Genomic DNA, 19,666 nt, shown 5'->3' with positions numbered 1-19,666 from the left:
CCTGTAGGCGGGCCCTGGGTCATGCTTGTCTTGTGCTTAACTGATCGACCAGGCTGTTGCTGTTGGCGGGCTGGAGGACCCACATATCCATTACATCCGTACCGTCAACAATACATCCTGGAGAGACAACTTACTCTGGTATACAATGTCACTCTGTGTAGAGCTTTATCATGTTATATAACTCAGTAAAGCTTTACACAGCTCAACAATGTCCCCATTAAAGCTTTTTCTGCAACGTGTGTTGTGTAGTGTTGTGTAGTGTTGTGTAGTGTTGTGTTGTGTAGTGTTGTGTAGTGTTGTGTAGTGTTGTGTTGTGTTGTGTTGTGTTGTGTTGTGTTGTGTTGTGTTGTGTTGTGTTGTGTTGTGTAGTGTTGTGTTGTGTAGTGTTGTGTAGTGTTGTGTTGTGTTGTGTTGTGTAGTGTTGTGTAGTGTTGTGTAGTGTTGTGTTGTGTTGTGTTGTGTTGTGTTGTGTTGTGTTGTGTTGTGTTGTGTTGTGTTGTGTTGTGTTTGTGTTGTGTTGTGTTGTGTTGTGTTGTGTTGTGTTGTGTTGTGTTGTGTTGTGTTGTGTTGTGTTGTGTTGTGTTGTGTTGTGTAGTGTTGTGTTGTGTTGTGTGTGTTGTGTGGGTGTGTGTTGTGTTGTGTTGTGTAGTGTTGTGTTGTGGTTGTGTTGGTTGTGTTGCTTGTGTTGTGTTGTGTTGTGTTGCATGTGTTGTGTTGTGTAGTGTTGTGTTGTGTTGTGTAGTGTTGTGTTGTGTTGTGTTGTGTTGTGTTGTGTTGTGTAGTGTTGTGTAGTGTTGTGTAGTGTTGTGTTGTGTTGTGTTGTGTTGTGTTGTGTTGTGTTGTGTTGTGTTGTGTTGTGTTGTGTTGTGTTGTGTTGTGTTGTGTTGTGTTGTGTAGTGTTGTGTTGTGTTGTGTTGTGTTGTGTTGTGTTGTGTTGTGTTGTGTTGTGTTGTGTTGTGTTGTGTTGTGTTGTGTTGTGTTGTGTTGTGTAGTGTTGTGTAGTGTTGTGTTGTGTTGTGTTGTGTTGTGTTGTGTTGTGTTGTGTTGTGTTGTGTTGTGTTGTGTTGTGTTGTGTTGTGTTGTGTTGTGTTGTGTAGTGTTGTGTTGTGTTGTGTTGTGTTGTGTTGTGTTGTGTTGTGTAGTGTTGTGTAGTGTTGTGTTGTGTTGTGTAGTGTTGTGTTGTGTAGTGTTGTGTAGTGTTGTGTAGTGTTGTGTTGTGTTGTGTTGTGTTGTGTTGTGTTGTGTTGTGTTGTGTAGTGTTGTGTAGTGTTGTGTTGTGTTGTGTAGTGTTGTGTTGTGTTGTGTAGTGTTGTGTTGTGTTGTGTTGTGTTGTGTTGTGTTGTGTTGTGTAGTGTTGTGTAGTGTTGTGTAGTGTTGTGTTGTGTTGTGTTGTGTAGTGTTGTGTAGTGTTGTGTTGTGTAGTGTTGTGTTGTGTTGTGTAGTGTTGTGTAGTGTTGTGTAGTGTTGTGTTGTGTTGTGTTGTGTGTTGTGTTGTGTTGTGTTGTGTGTTGTGTTGTGTGTTGTGTAGTGTTGTGTTGTTGTGTTGTGTTGTGTTGTGTTGTGTTGTGTTGTGTAGTGTTGTGTTGTGTTGTGTTGTTGTGTTGTGTTGTGTTGTGTAGTGTGTAGTGTTGTGTAGTGTTGTGTTGTGTAGTGTTGTGTGTTGTGGAGTGGTGTTGTTGTGTTGTGTTGTGTTGTGTTGTGTTGTGTTGTGTTGTGTTGTGTTGTGTTGTGTTGTGTTGTGTTGTGTTGTGTTGTGTTGTGTTGTGTTGTGTTGTGTTGTGTTGTGTAGTGTTGTGTTGTGTTGTGTTGTGTTGTGTTGTGTTGTGTTGTGTTGTGTTGTGTTGTGTTGTGTAGTGTAGTGTTGTGTAGTGTTGTGTAGTGTTGTGTAGTGTTGTGTAGTGTTGTGTTGTGTTGTGTTGTGTTGTGTTGTGTTGTGTTGTGTAGTGTTGTGTTGTGTAGTGTTGTGTTGTGTTGTGTAGTGTTGTGTTGTGTTGTGTAGTGTTGTGTTGTGTTGTTGTGTAGTGTTGTGTAGTGTTGTGTAGTGTTGTGTTGTGTTGTGTTGTGTTGTGTTGTGTAGTGTTGTGTAGTGTTGTGTAGTGTTGTGTTGTGTTGTGTTGTTGCGGTGTTGTGTTGTGTTGTTGTGTTGTGTTGTGTTGTGTTGTGTTGTGTTGTGTTGTGTTGTGTTGTGTTGTGTTGTGTTGTGTTGTGTTGTGTTGTGTTGTGTTGTGTTGTGTTGTGTTGTGTTGTGTTGTGTAGTGTTGTGTTGTGTAGTGTTGTGTAGTGTTGTGTAGTGTTGTGTTGTGTTGTGTTGTGTTGTGTAGTGTTGTGTTGTGTTGTGTTGTGTTGTGTTGTGTTGTGTTGTGTTGTGTTGTGTAGTGTTGTGTTGTGTAGTGTTGTGTAGTGTTGTGTTGTGTTGTGTTGTGTAGTGTTGTGTTGTGTTGTGTAGTGTTGTGTAGTGTTGTGTTGTGTTGTGTTGTGTAGTGTTGTGTAGTGTTGTGTAGTGTTGTGTTGTGTTGTGTTGTGTTGTGTAGTGTTGTGTTGTGTTGTGTAGTGTTGTGTTGTGTTGTGTTGTGTAGTGTTGTGTTGTGTAGTGTTGTGTAGTGTTGTGTTGTGTTGTGTTGTGTAGTGTTGTGTTGTGTTGTGTTGTGTTGTGTTGTGTTGTGTTGTGTAGTGTTGTGTTGTGTTGTGTAGTGTTGTGTTGTGTTGTGTTGTGTTGTGTTGTGTTGTGTTGTGTTGTGTAGTGTTGTGTTGTGTTGTGTAGTGTTGTGTTGTGTTGTGTTGTGTTGTGTTGTGTGTTGTGTAGTGTTGTGTAGTGTTGTGTTGTGTTGTGTGTGTGTTGTGTTGTGTTGTGTGTTGTGTTGTGTTGTTGTGTTGTGTAGTGTGTAGTGTTGTGTTGTGTTGTTGTGTTGTGTTGTGTGTGTTGTGTAGTGTTGTGTAGTGTTGTGTGTTGTGTGTTGTGTAGTGTTGTGTGTAGTGTTGTGTAGTGTTGTGTAGTGTTGTGTAGTGTTGTGTAGTGTTGTGTAGTGTTGTGTAGTGTTGTGTTGTGTTGTGTTGTGTTGTGTTGTGTTGTGTAGTGTTGTGTAGTGTTGTGTAGTGTTGTGTTGTGTTGTGTTGTGTTGTGTAGTGTTGTGTTGTGTTGTGTTGTGTAGTGTTGTGTTGTGTTGTGTTGTGTTGTGTTGTGTTGTGTTGTGTTGTGTTGTGTTGTGTTGTGTTGTGTTGTGTGTTGTGTGTTGTGTTGTGTTGTGTTGTGTTGTGTTGTGTTGTGTTGTGTTGTGTTGTGTGTTGTGTGTGTGTTGTGTTGTGTTGTGTTGTTGTGGTGTTGTGTTGTTGTCTTGTGTTGTGTTGTGTTGTGTTGTTGTGTTGTGTAGTGTTGTGTTGTGTTGTGTTGTGTTGTGTAGTGTTGTGTAGTGTTGTGTAGTGTTGTGTTGTGTTGTGTTGTGTAGTGTTGTGTAGTGTTGTGTTGTGTTGTGTTGTGTTGTGTAGTGTTGTGTAGTGTTGTGTTGTGTTGTGTTGTGTTGTGTAGTGTTGTGTTGTGTTGTGTTGTGTTGTGTTGTGTGTAGTGTTGTGTAGTGTTGTGTAGTGTTGTGTTGTGTTGTGTTGTTGTGTTGTGTTGTGTTGTTGTGTTGTGTTGTTGCGTTGTGTTGTTGTGTTGTGTTGTGTTGTGTTGTGTTGTGTTGTTGTGTTGTGTTGTGTTGTTGTGTTGTGTTGTGTTGTGTTGTGTTGTTGTGTTGTGTTGTGTTGTGTTGTGTTGTTGTGTTGTGTTGTGTTGTTGTGTTGTGTTGTGTTGTGTTGTGTTGTAGTGTTGTGTTGTGTTGTGTAGTGTTGTGTTTGTGTTGTGTAGTGTTGTGTAGTGTAGTGTTGTGTTGTGTTGTATAGTGTAGTGTTGTGTAGTGTTGTGTTGTGTTGTGTTGGGCAGTGTTGTGTTGTGTTGTGTTGTGTTGTGTTGCGTTGTGTTGTGTAGTGTTGTGTAGTGTAGTGTTGTGTTGTGTTGTGTTGTGTTGTGTAGTGTTGTGTAGTGTAGTGTTGTGTTGTGTTGTGTAGTGTTGTGTTGTGTTGTGTTGTGTAGTGTTGTGTTGTGTTGTGTAGTGTTGTGTGTGTTGTGTTGTGTTTTGTTGTGTTGTGTTGAAGTGTTGTGTTGTGTTGTGTTGTGTTGTGTTGTGTTGTGTATTGTTGTGTAGTGTTGTGTAGTGTTGTGTAGTGTTGTGTAGTGTTGTGTTGTGTTTTGTTGTGTAGTGTTGTGTAGTGTTGTGTTGTGTTGTGTTGTGTTGTGTTGTGTAGTGTTGTGTAGTGTTGTGTAGTGTTGTGTAGTGTTGTGTTGTGTTGTGTAGTGTTGTGTAGTGTTGTGTAGTGTTGTGTAGTGTTGTGTAGTGTTGTGTTGTGTTGTGTAGTGTTGTGTAGTGTTGTGTAGTGTTGTGTTGTGTTGTGTTGTGTTGTGTAGTGTTGTGTTGTGTTGTGTAGTGTTGTGTTGTGTTGTGTAGTGTTGTGTAGTGTTGTGTTGTGTTGTGTATTGTTGTGTAGTGTTGTGTGTTGTGTAGTGTTGTATAGTGTTGTGTGTTGTATAGTGTTGTGTAGTGTTGTGTGTTGTGTAGTGTTGTATAGTGTTGTGTGTTGTATAGTGTTGTGCTGTATAGTGTTGTGTAGTGTTGTGTGTGTTGTGTTGTGTTGTTGTGGTGTTGTGTTGTGTTGTGTTGTTGTCTTGTGTTGTGTTGTGTTGTTGTGTTGTTGTGTTGTTGTGGTGTTGTGTTGTGTTGTGTTGTTGTGTTGCGTTGTGTTGTTGTGTTGTGTTGTGTTGTTGTGGTGTTGTTTTGTGTTGTGTTTTTGTGGTGTTGTGTTGTGTTGTGTTGTTGTGTTGTGTAGTGTTGTGTTGTGATGTGTTATGTGTTTGTGTTGTGTAGTGTTGTGTTGTGTTGTGTTGTATTGTTGTGGTGTTGGGTTGTGTTGTGTTGTGTTGTTGTGTTGTGTTGTGTTGTGTTGTGTTTTGTTGTGTTGCGTTGTGTAGTGTTGTGAAGTGTTGTGTAGTGTTGTGTTGTGTTGTGTAGTGTTGTGTTGTGTAGTGTTGTGTTGTGTTGTGTTGTGTAGTGTTGTGTAGTGTTGTGTTGTGTTGTGTTGTGTAGTGTTGTGTTGTGTTGTGTTGTGTAGTGTTGTGTTGTGTTGTGTAGTGTTGTGTAGTGTTGTGTAGTGTTGTGTTGTGTTGTGTTGTGTTGTGTTGTGTTGTGTTGTGTTGTGTTGTGTTGTGTAGTGTTGTGTAGTGTTGTGTTGTGTTGTGTAGTGTTGTGTAGTGTTGTGTAGTGTTGTGTTGTGTAGTGTGAGTGTTGTGTAGTGTGTGTTGTGTAGTGTGCAGTGTGTGTTGTGTAGTGTGAGTGTTGTGTGAGCGTTGTGTGTTGTGTTTGTGTAGTGTTGTGTTTGTGTAGTGTTGTGTTGTGTAGTGTTGTGTTGTGTAGTGTTGTGTTTGTGTAGTGTTGTGTAGTGTTGTGTTTGTGTTGTGTTGTGTTTGTGTTGTGTTTGTGTTGTGTTGTGTAGTGTTGTGTTGTGTAGTGTTGTGTTTGTGTTGTGTTGTGTTGTGTAGTGTTGTGTTGTGTTGTGTTGTGTTGTGTAGTGTTGTGTTTGTGTAGTGTTGTGTTGTGTTGTGTTTGTGTTGTGTTTGTGTTGTGTAGTGTTGTGTTGTGTTGTGTTTGTGTTGTGTTGTGTTGTGTAGTGTTGTGTTTGTGTTGTGTTTGTGTTGTGTTGTGTAGTGTTGTGTTTGTGTTGTGTTGTGTAGTGTTGTGTTGTGTTTGTGTTGTGTTGTGTTTGTGTTGTGTAGTGTTGTGTAGTGTTGTGTTGTGTTGTGTAGTGTTGTGTTTGTGTTGTGTTGTGTTGTGTTGTGTTGTGTTGTGTTTGTGTTGTGTAGTGTTGTGTAGTGTTGTGTTGTGTTGTGTTTGTGTTGTGTTGTGTTTGTGTTGTGTTGTGTTGTGTAGTGTTTGTGTTGTGTAGTGTTGTGTTGTGTTTGTGTTGTGTAGTGTTTGTGTTGTGTAGTGTTGTGTTTGTGTTGTGTAGTGTTGTGTTGTGTTGTGTTGTGTTTGTGTAGTGTTGTGTTTGTGTTGTGTAGTGTTTGTGTTGTGTAGTGTTTGTGTTGTGTTTGTGTAGTGTTGTGTTTGTGTAGTGTTGTGTTGTGTTTGTGTAGTGTTGTGTAGTGTTGTGTTTGTGTAGTGTTGTGTTGTGTTGTGTTGTGTTGTGTTGTGTAGTGTTGTGTTTGTGTTGTGTTGTGTTGTGTTGTGTTGTGTTGTGTTGTGTTGTGTAGTGTTGTGTAGTGTTGTGTAGTGTTGTGTTGTGTTGTGTTGTGTAGTGTTGTGTAGTGTTGTGTTGTGTTGTGTAGTGTTGTGTTGTGTTGTGTTGTGTAGTGTTGTGTAGTGTTGTGTAGTGTTGTGTAGTGTTGTGTTGTGTAGTGTTGTGTAGTGTTGTGTAGTGTGAGTGTTGTGTGTTGTGTAGTGTGAGTGTTGTGTGAGTGTTGTGTGTTGTTTAGTGTTGTGTAGTGTTGTGTAGTGTTGTTTAGTGTTGTTTAGTGTTGTGAAGTGTTATTTAGTGTTGTTTAGTGTTGTGTAGTGTTGTGTAGTGTTGAGTAGTATTGTAGTGTTGTGTAGTGTTGTGTAGTGTTGTGTTGTGTTGTTTAGTGTTGTGTAGTGTTGTGTTGTGTTGTGTAGTGTTGTGTTGTGTTGTGTTGTGTTGTGTTGTGTAGTGTTGTGTTGTGTAGTGTTGTGTAGTGTTGTGTTGTGTTGTGTAGTGTTGTGTAGTGTTGTGTTGTGTTGTGTAGTGTTGTGTTGTGTAGTGTTGTGTTGTGTAGTGTTGTGTAGTGTTGTGTTGTGTAGTGTTGTGTAGTGTTGTGTTGTGTTGTGTAGTGTTGTGTTGTGTGTTGTGTAGTGTTTGTGATGTGTAGTGTTGTGTTGTGTTGTGTTGTGCTGTGTTGTGTTGTGTAGTGTTTGTGTTGTGTTGTGTAGTGTTGTGTTTGTGTTGTGTTTGTGTTGTGTTGTGTTTGTGTTGTGTTGTGTAGTGTTGTGTTTGTGTTGTGTTGTGTAGTGTTTGTGTTGTGTAGTGTTTGTGTAGTGTTGTGTTTGTGTTGTGTAGTGTTTGTGTAGTGTTGTGTAGTGTTGTGTTGTGTTTGTGTTGTGTTGTGTAGTGTTGTGTTTGTGTTGTGTTGTGTAGTGTTGTGTTTGTGTTGTGTTGTGTAGTGTTTGTGTTGTGTAGTGTTGTGTTTGTGTTGTGTAGTGTTGTGTGTTGTGTTGTGTTGTGTTGTGTAGTGTTGTGTTGTGTTGTGTTGTGTAGTGTTGTGTTGTGTTGTGTTGTGTTGTGTTGTGTTGTGTTGTGTTGTGTTGTGTTGTGTTGTGTTGTGTAGTGTTGTGTTGTGTTGTGTGTTGTGTTGTGTTGTGTTGTGTTGTGTAGTGTTGTGTAGTGTTGTGTAGTGTTGTGTTGTGTTGTGTAGTGTTGTGTAGTGTTGTGTTGTGTTGTGTTGTGTTGTGTTGTGTAGTGTTGTGTAGTGTTGTGTAGTGTTGTGTTGTGTTGTGTAGTGTTGTGTTGTGTAGTGTTGTGTGTTTCCCATCAACCAGATGATACATGTTTCCCATCAACCAGATGATACATGTTTCCCATCAACCAGATGATACATGTTTCCCATCAACCAGATGATACATGTTTCCCATCAACCAGATGATACATGTTTCCCATCAACCAGATGATACATGTTTCCCATCAACCAGATGATACATGTTTCCCATCAACCAGATGATACATGTTTCCCACCAACCAGATGATACATGTTTCCCATCAGCCAGGTGATGATACATGTTTCCCATCAACCAGGTGATGATACATGTTTCCCATCAACCAGGTGATGATACATGTTTCCCATCAACCAGGTGATGATACATGTTTCCCATCAACCAGGTGATGATACATGTTTCCCATCAACCAGATGATGATACATGTTTCCCATCAACCAGATGATACATGTTTCCCATCAACCAGATGATGATACATGTTTCCCATCAACCAGATGATGATACATGTTTCCCATCAACCAGGTGATGATACATGTTTCCCATCAACCAGGTGATGATACATGTTTCCCATCAACCAGGTGATGATACATGTTTCCCATCAACCAGGTGATGATACATGTTTCCCATCAACCAGGTGATGATACATGTTTCCCATCAACCAGATGATGATACATGTTTCCCATCAACCAGATGATGATACATGTTTCCCATCAACCAGATGATGATACATGTTTCCCATCAACCAGATGATGATACATGTTTCCCATCAACCAGATGATACATGTTTCCCATCAACCAGATGATGATACATGTTTCCCATCAACCAGATGATGATACATGTTTCCCATCAACCAGATGATACATGTTTCCCATCAACCAGGTGATGATACATGTTTCCCATCAACCAGGTGATGATACATGTTTCCCATCAACCAGGTGATGATACATGTTTCCCATCAACCAGATAATGATACATGTTTCCCATCAACCAGATGATGATACATGTTTCCCATCAACCAGATGATGATACATGTTTCCCATCAACCAGATGATGATACATGTTTCCCATCAACCAGATGATGATACGTTTCCCATCAACCAGGTGATGATACATGTTTCCCATCAACCAGGTGATGATACATGTTTCCCATCAACCAGGTGATGATACATGTTTCCCATCAACCAGGTGATGATACATGTTTCCCATCAACCAGATGATGATGCATGTTTCCCATCAACCAGATGATGATACATGTTTCCCATCAACCAGATGATGATACATGTTTCCCATCAACCAGATGATGATACATGTTTCCCATCAACCAGATGATGATACATGTTTCCCATCAACCAGATGATGATACATGTTTCCCATCAACCAGATGATGATACATGTTTCCCATCAACCAGATGATGATACATGTTTCCCATCAACCAGATGATACATGTTTCCCATCAACCAGATGATGATACATGTTTCCCATCAACCAGATGATGATACATGTTTCCCATCAACCAGATGATACATGTTTCCCATCAACCAGATGATGATACATGTTTCCCATCAACCAGATAATGATACATGTTTCCCATCAACCAGATGATGATACATGTTTCCCATCAACCAGATGATGATACATGTTTCCCATCAACCAGATGATGATACATGTTTCCCATCAACCAGATGATGATACATGTTTCCCATCAACCAGATGATGATACATGTTTCCCATCAACCAGATGATGATACATGTTTCCCATCAACCAGATGATGATACATGTTTCCCATCAACCAGATGATGATACATGTTTCCCATCAACCAGATGATGATATATGTTTCCCATCAACCAGATGATGATACATGTTTCCCATCAACCAGATGATGATATATGTTTCCCATCAACTAGATGATGATATATGTTTCCCATCAACCAGATGATGATACATGTTTCCCATCAACCAGATGATGATACATGTTTCCCATCAACCAGATGATGATACATGTTTCCCATCAACCAGATGATGATACATGTTTCCCATCAACCAGATGATGATTCATGTTTCCCATCAACCAGATGATACATGTTTCCCATCAACCAGATGATGATACATGTTTCCCATCAACCAGATGATGATACATGTTTCCCATCAACCAGATGATGATACATGTTTCCCATCAACCAGATGATACATGTTTCCCATCAACCAGATGATACATGTTTCCCATCAACCAGATACATGTTTCCCATCAACCAGATGATACATATTTCCCATCAACCAGATGATACATGTTTCCCATCAACCAGATGATACATGTTTCCCATCAACCAGATGATACATGTTTCCCATCAACCAGTTGATACATGTTTCCCATCAACCAGATGATGATACATGTTTCCCATCAACCAGATGATATATGTTTCCCATCAACCAGATGATGATACATGTTTCCCATCAACCAGATGATGACACATGTTTCCCATCAACCAGATGATGATACATGTTTCCCATCAACCAGATGATGATACATGTTTCCCATCAACCAGATGATGACACATGTTTCCCATCAACCAGATGATGATACATGTTTCCCATCAACCAGATGATATATGTTTCCCATCAACCAGATAATGATACATGTTTCCCATCAACCAGATAATGATACATGTTTCCCATCAACCAGGTGATGATACATGTTTCCCATCAACCAGATGATGATACATGTTTCCCATCAACCAGATGATGATACATGTTTCCCATCAACCAGATGATGATACATGTTTCCCATCAACCAGATGATGATACATGTTTCCCATCAACCAGATGATGATACATGTTTCCCATCAACCAGATGATGATATATGTTTCCCATCATCCAGATGATGCATGTTTCCCATCATCCAGATGATGATGCATGTTTCCCATCAACCAGATGATGATACATGTTTCCCATCAACCAGATGATGATATATGTTTCCCATCAAGCAGATGGTGAGACATTTCCCATCAACCTAATAGCACATATTATTCATCTGCCCGGTGATACGTGTTTCCCATCACCACCACCATCACCATCATCATCATCCATCACCACCACCATCACCACCACCATCACCATCACCACCACCATCACCACCACCATCACCATCACCATCACCACCACCATCACCACCACCATCATCATCATCCATCACCACCATCACCACCACCATCACCATCACCACCACCATCACCATCATCATCCATCACCACCACCATCACCATCACCATCACCACCACCATCATCACCATCCATCACCACCAACACAACCAAAAATATCATCAACATTAGCATCATGAACATCGAGACCATCAACAACAATATTGTCAACAATAACGTCAACAACATCATGATCATCAATAAAGACAAACATCAACATCAGCATCATAAACATCAAGAACAACATGAACATCAAGAGCATCAGCATCATAAACATCAAGAACAACATGAACAAGAGCATCAGCATCATAAACATCAAGAACAACATGAACATCAAGAGCATCAGCATCATAAACATCAAGAACAACATGAACATCAAGAGCATCAGCATCATAAACATCAAGAACAACATGAACATCAAGAGCATCAGCATCATAAACATCAAGAACAACATGAACATCAAGAGCATCAGCATCATAAACATCAAGAACATGAACATCAAGAGCATCAGCATCATAAACATCAAGAACAACATGAACATCAAGAGCATCAGCATCATAAACATCAAGAACAACATGAACATCAAGAGCATCAGCATCATAAACATCAAGAACAACATGAACATCAAGAGCATCAGCATCATAAACATCAAGAACAACATGAACATCAAGAGCATCAGCATCATAAACATCAAGAACAACATGAACATCAAGAGCATCAGCATCATAAACATCAAGAGCAGCATCATAAACATCAAGAACAACATCATGAACAATATCAACGTCATAAATACCAACATTATGAACATCAACAACGTCATCATCAACATCATCAACTCAATATCAACACCAACAACGACTACAACGATGTCATAAATAACGACAACAACATCAACAACCTCATAAACATCAACATAACATAAACATCAACATAAAAAAACATCAACAATAACAAGAACAAAAACAACACACTTGTTACGTAGCCAAACAACACAAGAAATGCAAAGAAGAATTTACTGCTTATTGGATAGCTTGAGCCTTCACGGGTACCTCTGTAAACCCTCAGGGGTCCCTATATAGGACCGTTCCACGGGGATAGTCCGTATATAGGACCGTTCCACGGGGATAGTCTCTATATAGGACCGTTCCACGGGGATAGTCTCTATATAGGACCGTTCCACGGGGATAGTCCCTATATAGGACCGTTCCACGGGGATAGTCCCTATATAGGACCGTTCCACGGGGATAGTCCCTATATAGGACCGTTCCACGGGGATAGTCCCTATATAGGACCGTTCCACGGGGATAGTCCCTATATAGGACCGTTCCACGGGGATAGTCCCTATATAGGACCGTTCCACGGGGATAGTCCCTATATAGGACCGTTCCACGGGGATAGTCCCTATATAGGACCGTTCCACGGGGATAGGCCCTATGTAAGACCGTTCCACGGGGATAGGCCCTATGTAAGACCGTTCCACTGGGATAAGCCCTATATAGGACCGTTCCACTGGGATAAGCCCTATATAGTACCGTTCCACTGGGACAGGCCAAAGATTTATATAACATTGGACCCTTCCACTGGGACAGGCTGTATATAGGATCGTTCCAGTGGAACAGAGCGTATATGGGATCGTTCCACTAGGACAGACCTTATAAAGAATCGTTCCACTGGGATAGACCATACATAGGATAGTTCTACTGTGACAGGCCGTATATAGGACCAGTCTACTAGAAGACCGTAAGGAGAGCACTTGAAGCTAAGATATGAAACCACAAGTGAAGAAGACTTGAAGCCTAGACGTGAAACCACATGTAAAGCAGACCGAAGATCAAGGTCTTGAAGCCAAGACGTGAGGACAAAGGTCTTGAACGAAATATGAAGAAGCTTAATACCAGTTGAGAAAAAAAACCATGAAAACTAGTGACCTCAATAAATAATAGCAAAAGACATGAAAATATAAGACAGAAGGAGCACTGCAGCAGGCCTACTGACCCATGCTAGGTAGGTCCAACTTCAACCCACCCACACCCACTCATGAATAACTTATTTTTAAGGCTTCCGAAAGCTTGAATGTGTGGCTCAGGAGTCGAAGATTGAACCAAGGAGTAGTGAGTTGGCACAGCGAGGACCTGACGCTCAATCCAGAGGGATTTAATACCACGAGGAATACAGAGGTAACGCCACAGAGAGTAGAAGTAAACACAATGGTTGGAATAAAGGCTTTGATGGCTGGAGCAGACTCAAAGATGACTGGAACAGACTTAGTGATGGCTGGAGCAGACTCAATAGCGGAACCTAGTAAAATAGTCAGGAGGAGACTGGTCGGTCACCTGTTGAGACGAGGATCAGTTACAGAGAATCAATATGGATTAAGGAATGGAAAATCCTGCCTTGTGAAGATATCTGAGTTTCACGAGAGTGTCTCTTGAGATAAAAGAGGAAAGAATGGGCAAAGTGCTTGTATAGACTGTGAGAAGCACTTGTACAAGGTGCTTCACTAGAGAGTGGAGCAGGGAGAACCCGCACAGGAAACAGAAAAAAAGAACTTCATTTCCCCGCTCTGAAAGATGGAAGAGAGTAACTGTCAGAGGAATTATAAGGCTTGATGAGAGTAAAGAGACGCATATGCTACTAATGTAGTAACGTTTCGCTCTCCAGGAGCTTTGTCAAGCTGTTCAGAAATGTCCATTGTGTTGCAGTGTCCGACATGTTAGTAATAATGATAGAATTGTCGAAAAAAATGTTTGATTATATCTGTGTCCATTTACCTAACATTTTGTCGGTAATTCTACAATCATTACCTCTCGATGAGAGTAAAGAGTGCGACTCCAAAATGGGTCAGGATTCTGCCCTATATCCCTGACTTCCGTAAAAGACAAACTAGAATGGGTAAATTCCTTCTTGTCACTGTTTTTGATGTAATCCTGAAGCAAAGAATGAGAACGAAAAATTCTACACTGCCTACGGTTTATTGCTCCCTCACCTTGATAGGGACTCGACCGCAAAGATATCTGGAATCAAAGCTATTTGTTTTGTAGATCACTGACTGCTTGGAACAGTACGAGTGGAACAGTGGTCACATTAGCTAGTTGTTTTGATTTGTTCCATCATAGCAGGCTAGCTACCCATCTAGTTAGTTTAATATCTTCATTATGTATCCCACACCCATCCTGTGAGCGGTAGTCAGAAGTCCTCCAGTGTTGGAGTGAGCACTGAGATCCTCCAGTGTTGGAGTGAACACTGAGGTCCTCCAGTGTTGGAGTGAACACTGAGGTCCTCCAGTGTTGGAGTGAACACTGAGGTCCTCCAGTGTTGGAGTGAACACTTAGGTCCTCCAGTGTTGGAGTGAACACTGAGATCCTCCAGTGTTGGAGTGAACACTGAGGTCCTCCAGTGTTGGAGTGAACACTTAGGTTCTCCAGTGTTGGAGTGAACACTGAGGTCCTCCAGTGTTGGAGTGAACACTTAGGTCCTCCAGTGTTGGAGTGAACACTGAGATCCTCCAGTGTTGGAGTGGACACTGAGATCCTCCAGTGTTGGAGTGGACATTGAGGACCTCCAGTGATGGGGGCACTACAAGAATTACAGCCTTAGCAGCACCCAGGAAATATGGCCCTTAATGAAGGCAGCCTTCAATGATCACTAATTGTTAGTCATGGCCCTGAGGCGACGGTAATTGGTAATTACGACCCTGAGGCGCCGTAATTATTAATTACTACTCTAATGCATTAATGTTAGCATTTATAACAGTAAGAGTACAGGGATAATTGAATATAGTGCTTGGCTGATTTATTAAGCATTAACCTGAAATCCTATTAACAACACCAGACCTTTAAGATTCTTTGTCCCCATTCAAGGATATTTTAATCCCTTAAAAAAATGAGTAAGGGAAATGGTCAGTGTAAGTACACTGAGAGATTTACTGTATACTTCTCCATGTATAGTCCTGCGACATACTAGTCTAGGTAAGGTTTGTCACGAAACAGGACAAATGTTTCGTGACGCGGGTCTTACTCATGTGATGACCCGCAGCTGGAGCTTTTGGTCATCTGACGAAGCCCTTTCTCTGGCTTACCCGTCCACCACTTTAAAAATTATGGTCAGAATAATCTTTTCGTAATTTTGAGACATACTGTATACTCTTTATGATGTATACTGTATAAAACCCTGTATTATACGTACACCTACTTCATAATTTAATTGGTCACTGCGGACTTCGAGGTGAAAGAAGATAAATAAGGGATAACAATTATAGACTTAAAAATATAAAAAATGATCGGGTATAATCTGCAGACATTACCTACCTGCAAATAGTTGCGGGGATGATTGCCCCCCCAAGACCTTGGTCTCAAGCCTCGCTGTGATAGCCTGATAAGTTAGGCCGTTAGTGCTAGCTCTATGCATTCCAATGTAAAATCCACAATCCATCTATGAGAGTATTTTGGGAGAAAATGGAGTATTCAGTCGGTAATTTCTCATATACATGAAGTGGACCAGCCGCTAATATAATGTTATAAATGCTGGGACTCTAGGTACTGTTATCCTTGAAGGATGCATGGTGCTGGTCCCATGAATGTCACCATGGCACCACTGAGCACCATAGAACACCATGATACTGGTCCCATGAATGTCACCATGGCAGCACTGAGCATCACAGAACACCATGATACTGGTCCCATGAATGTCACCATGGCAGCACTGAGCATCACAGAACACCATGATACTGGTCCCATGAATGTCACCATGGCAGTACTGAACATATTGGTACTCAATTAGGATGAATCAGGAGTCGAATGCAGTTTTTAACCATGTCAGTTCTTGCAATCACTCACTGAGTTGGGCAGCAGCCAGAAGCGGAATGGGTCTTACAACCGGTCCGGGCATCCGGGCCGGTTGCCCGGATGCTGCGGGAGACGTTATCACCTGAGGGATTCGTCACTCTACTCCACCTGAGTAAAGCGGCTATGACTTCAGTTTTCGTGACATTTTTTCATTTTTTTTTTTTTTTACCCAGCCCAGCGACCCACCTGGCATTGTCCAAATACCCGTATAGCCAGTCCGCCTCTGGCAGCAGCTCAGATCATTTTTCCCAACAGTTCTGTTATAGAAAGTAACGTTACTAAATCCTTCCTTTTAAAACCTGATGGTCATTTCCTGTACAATTCAAGTCAAGAGTGGTAAAACTCGACCCGTCCCTGTATACCAGAGTCAATTATAGTGTCGATCCCAATGGAAGTAAGTCTCTTTGACTGACTTTTTTGTGTTATCCTACGTACACTACACATATGCTGCTATTTGTGATAATCTATGTAACTGTATTTGTGTATACCTGAATAAACTTACTAAGCAAATTTGTGTATACCTGAATAAACTTACTAAGCAAATTTGTGTATACCTGAATAAACTTACTAAGCAAATTTGTGTATACCTGAATAAACTTACTAAGCAAATTTGTGTATACCTGAGTAAACTTACTAAACAAGGACCCGATACAAAATCTCCCGATTGCTCATTATACAACTTGCCTTCTTGAATATCTGGTAGGTACATCATGTTAGTGAGACAAAGGTTTAACCTTTCTCTCACTAACATGCCTTGCACGTTTCGATTAATGGATAGTAGGTTTTGGCTGCTGTATCACCACTGTGAATTCCTAATAGGGAAATGTGTGTATGTCCATGTTTACCCATCAGTATAAAATGGGTACCTGGGTGTTAGTCGACTGGTGTGGGTCATATCCTGGGACAAAACTGATCTAATTTACCCGAAATGCTCAGCATAACAAGCGGCTTTCTATATAGTAGTATGTCATTGATGTCAGCTAGGACTGTATACCTTGTACATGTACTTGTAGTAAATAAAGATATTATTATTATTATTATTATTATTATTATTATTATTATTATTATTATTATTATTATTATAATTTGAAGAGTCTACCCTAAGCGTGTCGCATTTTCGTTTACAAGGGTAGACTATGAGAATAAATTAAAAATGTATTGAATTTATACTTGAACAAATCCTCTAGGAGATGTTTCACAGTCTAGCTTCAGCTGATAAGGAAAGTAGTAAAGCCACAATAACAAGGACTTCATTGGAAATAAATCACTTCGTCTGACATTTTTGAGTTATCCTAGGTAATCTACACATGTTCTGCTATGTATAAGAGATAAGATAATATTTTGTTTGGATTTTTAACCCCCGAGGGTTAGCCACCCAGGAAAACACTAGACAGGCAGTGTGTCATCAAGGGACTGTCTGTCTTATTTCCATTGGGGTCCACAGTCTTGTCCCCCAAGATGCCACCCACACCAATCGACTAACATCTAGGTACCTACTTGCTTGCTAGGTAAACGGGACAAAAGGTGTAAGGACACAAGCCCAATGATTCTTCCCTTGCCGGGGATCGAATCACGGACACTCAGCGTGTGAAGCGAGAGCGTTGCCTACCAGGCAAGCATTTCGCCACTAATGGCTTCTTCAGAAATCACTCATGGATGAAAAGAGAGAGTAATGGAGACATTCCCAGACACTGTAGCAATAACAGAGACCAACCTCACGGAGGTGACTGCAGATGCGGTTTATTCAAGAAGGATGTCAAATAAAGAGAAAGGACAGAGGATACAGAGCAGATGGTGAAGTAGCACTGCTGATCAGGAACCAGTGGAATTTTGAGCTGATGAATGGAATAAACGGATATGGGTTAAATGACTACATAACATGGACACTCAGAGCTCGGGGAACCAAGGTGATAATATCAGTGATGTACAACCAACCACTCAACAACGGGAGACCAAGACAGGAATATGATGACAACACCAAGGCAGTTGTGGACACCATAGCAACATGTTAGGGACACAACTATAGAGAGAGAGGAGGAGGTGATGAATCAGCGAGGCTGCATCCTGTCTTCACCCTCATTGACAATGATGTAGGGGACATATAATTTAAGATGTCCCTAGGAGCTAGAGACCTCGCAGTGCTGAGGATCGAATACCTTGTGAAAGTTAATGAGAACAGGAATACAGAGTATGAAGGAAACGACAAACCTGACCTCAAGAGAAGAGACTTTGATGGTATGAGGCAATTCCTAAGCAGACCGCCATGGAAAATGTAGCAAATGAAATTATAAAATATATAGCTGGAAAGTGTTGGGAGGCAAAATAGAAATTCATACCCAGAAGCAGAAGAAAAGTAGGCAAGAACAGAATGAGCCCAGAGTTCGCCCAGAGGTGCAGAGAGGAAAAGCTATAAGTGCAAGTGCAAGGAAGATGTACAGAAAGCAAGGAACGCCAGAGAGTAGGGAAGCAAGCAGAGGAGCTACAAACAAATATAGGTGGGTAAGAAGAGACAGACCGAATGGCAATTTGAAAACGACATGGCATCGAAAGTCAAATCTGAGCCAAAGTTGATGTACAGTCTCATCAGAATGAAGACATCTGTGAAGGGCCATGAATGAGGGGACCTCACTAGGAATGCTCGGGAATTCTGTGAGGACCTAAAAGGATTTAGGGCAGTATTCTCAGAGGAATCAGAAACATTGCCAGAGTCCAAGAGAGACGCAATACAAACAAAAAGAGGAGAGGAGAAGAAGCTACCGAGGCAATGGGACCAGACAAAATCGCTCCGTTGGTTTGCGAGAGAGAGAGCAGAGAATCTATGTGAACCACTTAGCAGCGATCTTCAACAAATTGAGTGAAACAGGGCAGTTGCCAGAGGTTTAGAAAACAGCAAATGTGGTCGAAGTATTTAAAAAGGAGAACAAACAGGTAGCATTGTACCACAGGCCAGTGTAACTAATATTCATAACATTTAAGATCACAGAGAAGATTATCAGAAGAAAAGTAGAGAAACACCTGGAAAGAAACACATTCATAAACGACAACTAGCAAGGTTTACAAGAGAGTAAACCCTGTCTCTCAAATCTGCTAGAGTTCTGATAGGGTAATGAAGGTTAGAAAGAAGAGAGAGAGAGAGAGAGGGAGATGGGTGGACTGTAAAAATCTGAACTGCCAGGTGTTCAACATAGTACTCCACAAGAGACTAACACAAAAGTTAAAGGAGCAGGCAAGAATTACAGAGAAAGCGCTACAGTTTATCAACAAATACTTAACAAAAAATCATCGAGTTACTGTCATAAAGAAGGTATCAGTATGGGAGAGTATATACTGTTTCTTGTTTACATAAATGACCTAACAGGAAATCGAGTCAGAAGAATCTCTGTTCGCGGATGATGGGAAACTGATGATGAGAATTCAAACAAAGGTAGACCAGAAAAAATCGTAAATGAATCTGGACAATCTGCATGAAGGGTCAGACAAGTGGCTATTGCAATTTAACCTCAGTAAATGCAAGATTATGAAGATCGGAGATGGGGAAAGACGTCCAGAAACGACGTGCAGGCTCGGGGGACAAAAACTGCAAACCTACCTGAAAGAGGACTTCCGGGTGAACACAGTTCCCAGTATATCGCCTGAAGCACATGTCAACCCAATATCCTCTGCAACAAACGCTAGACTCGTCAATTTAAAGGCAGCTTTCGGGAACAATAGCATGGAAGCATTCACGACCATATATACACGACATATGTGAGGCTCATCTATGTAGGTAACACACACAGTGATTGTCGATACTAGACTTGACCTCACCCTGCAACGTGGATAAATAAAAATCACTGTTTTTATTTGTCAATGTACTTGGTAACGCCTAAAGTGTTCCTTAGCATGATCACTTTAATTTACCGCGGTGAGATCACTTTATCATGGTAAGGTCACTTTAAAATATAAAGTTCAGGTTACCTTTGGGTGTTAAGGTCAGATAATTTTAATCACAGAGGTCAGGTTAATTTAAACCATGAAGAAGAGGTCTCCCGAGGTCGCGTTTATCATGGGTTAGCAAGTACATGCGCGCGCGCGCACACACACACACACACAC

The sequence above is a fragment of the Cherax quadricarinatus genome, chromosome 47 (genome assembly GCF_038502225.1).
Source record: "Cherax quadricarinatus isolate ZL_2023a chromosome 47, ASM3850222v1, whole genome shotgun sequence".
In the NCBI taxonomy this organism is placed as follows: domain Eukaryota; kingdom Metazoa; phylum Arthropoda; class Malacostraca; order Decapoda; family Parastacidae; genus Cherax; species Cherax quadricarinatus.
Note: the sequence above shows the minus strand (reverse complement) of the source record.